A 2,615-nucleotide genomic window follows, 5' to 3' on the forward strand; every position below is an offset into this window, starting at 1 on the left:
TGAATGGCAAAATAGCCTGATGTATCAGAAGTTCCATATTTTAACTTATAAATTGTGTTTGGGTGGACATAGTATTGTAACTAGGTTACCTTCCTTGTAATATAAAAATATGTAATGATTCCTAATACATGGGCTTAAGTGTTTCCTGCACAAAACATCTTAATGAAATGATGAATTTTACTTAAAAATTATTTATCATATATGTATAGAAGATGCTAAGTGGTGCTCGCTTCGGCAGGACATATACTAAAATTGGAACGATACAGAGAAGATTAGCATGGCCCCTGCGCAAGAATGACATGCAAATTCGTGAAGTGTTCCATATTTTTACTCACTAATAAGTGGATATTAGCCTGGAAAACTGGAATACTCAAAACATAATCCACACATTAAATGAGGTACAAGAAGAACGTAGGAGTGGCCCCTGGTTCTGGAAAGACTCAGTGTAGCAATATAAGGCAAAACCAGAACAGGGAAGTGAAAAGGGGTGGGAGGGAGGACAGGGGGAGGGAAAGGGGCTTATGGGACTTCAGGGGAGTGGCGGGACAGAAGGGGGAAATCATTTGAGATGTAAATAAAAAATATATCGAATAAAAAAATAAAGGAAAAAAAAGAAAATGCTTAGTGAATAAATAATAAATAAGTTTGTCTGAGTGTTTAAATGCTCATATGAGTGTCCATGTGTTTGCAGGTACAAATACATGTGTGTTCAGATCAGAAGTCTGTGGTGGATATCTTCCTCAATTGTTCTCCACCTTATTATTTTAGATAGGGTCTCTCAATCATGGGGTTCACAAATTTGACTTGACTCCCTATGGTATTATCCTCAGAGATTCTCTAGCCTCACTTCCTCAGTGTTAAGATGAAAGGCATTTGCTGTGACATCCATCAGCCTTTTATGTAGATGCTGAATAGCTGAATTCAGATTCAGATTGTTACCTGACCAGCTTTTCGCCATCTGAGAAATCACCCCAGGCCCCTGAAGGAGTTTAATTAATTGAATTATGCACTCTTTAATATTCTAATCTGAATTGTGAGTTACAGAATCTAAGTGAGCATTGAATTCTCCAAAGATGACTCAGCAGTTAAGAGAATTTGTTGCTTCTAGAGAGGACCTGGGCTAGATTTCCAGCACCCACATGACATTTCACAACTATCTGTAACTCTAGTTTCAGAGAATCTTATGCCCTCTTCTGACCTTCACAGGTCCCACTCCTGTATGAGGGGTACATGCATGAATGCAGGCAAGACATTTAAATACACAAGATCAAATAAATCTAAAAGGAAATAGTAATACAATGTTACAGTTTTTGGAATGTATATAACGTTTAAATTAATTATTTTACAAATAGTGAGATTTATAGATAGTTAAGTACCATTTCAGCAGACTCTAGACTCTTAGGTAATTGTGCTCAATTTTATTTGTGAGAATATTTCTTTATATATATAGGGAGATAGAGAGAGAGAGAGAGAGAGAGAGATAGGTAGAGAGAGAGAGAGAGAGAGAGAGAGAGAGAGAGAGAGTGTTTTTGCCTAACCAACAAAGGTGGCAATTATAGCACATAGGAAAAAATAATTGTAAGAAGAGTATTTACAGACCACTGTAAACAATGAGGTAAATATACTCTCTAACATAAATCATAGAACTCATAGACTTTCTAAGTGCTAGTAATTTAAGTAGCTTTCAAGTTTTTGAATAAATTTTATATGCTAAAATGTCGATTGCCTTGATCTTGCATTCATCTACTATAGGCAGCCACAGATGCTGTGAGTTCAAATTCAGTGTAGACACATCATTCCTGACACGTGCAATTCTTTTAGGTGAAGGTATTTATCCAAATAAATTAATTTAGCTGTTAGCAATCTATCAGTCCAACTTTAGGGATGATTGAATTGCTCAAATGTTTGGCTACAATTGTGATTGTACAATTTCCATATCCCTAATTGCTTCTACTCTATATAGATAGAAACTTGTTACTTCCACCACTGTACTCCCAATCTGCTATAGTCTTGTGTTTCTTAACCTTGATGGACCACAAAATTAACTATTCCTCTTAGTTAACCTCAGAAGGAAACTGTTTGCATTCTACCGTTCATGATGATTATAAAGAAGATAACAGTTTATAGCAATTCCACATCATTGCCTACAGAACAAAATAGTATTCTTATTTTAAAGTGCCCCGTTTTTAGTGCCCAAATTTGAACTAGCATCATGAGAAAAACATTTTGTGTATGTTCAAATGTGCGTGTGTTTGTAAATAAAATCTCTAGATTTTTTTTCTCTATATAGTGTCTCATGTATACAACTGTAAGGCATTATTGCTTTTTTTTTTGTTTTTTTTTTTTCAGTTTAGAATCGAAAGGCAACACAATCAATGGGTGCAGCAACTACAATTCTAATAATAAGCCATTCTAAGTTAAATTCTTCAATAGCAGATCCCAAAGGACCCGCCACCTGAAATGAGGGCCTCCACTAGCCACATCTTTTTCCTCTGCCTGTCTCCCCATCCAAAAGCCTATATCTCTCTCCTGCCTCTTCCTTTCCTCTCTCCAACCTGGAAGTCCTGCCTCCTTCTTGCCCAGTGATTGGTTCCTAGAACTCTTTATTTATTAGA

General features: G+C 36.2%; 1 non-coding gene across 1 annotated transcript; it reads left to right on the forward strand.

Moving 5' to 3' along the window:
- Positions 1–222: 222 nt before the first annotated feature.
- Positions 223–329, forward strand: LOC127688294 (U6 spliceosomal RNA). The gene has a single exon (XR_007978678.1). It is a non-coding gene; the product is annotated as a U6 spliceosomal RNA (small nuclear RNA).
- Positions 330–2,615: the final 2,286 nt, after the last annotated feature.

Source organism: Apodemus sylvaticus, chromosome 6 (assembly GCF_947179515.1).
Source record: "Apodemus sylvaticus chromosome 6, mApoSyl1.1, whole genome shotgun sequence".
NCBI classification, from domain to species: Eukaryota; Metazoa; Chordata; class Mammalia; order Rodentia; family Muridae; genus Apodemus; species Apodemus sylvaticus.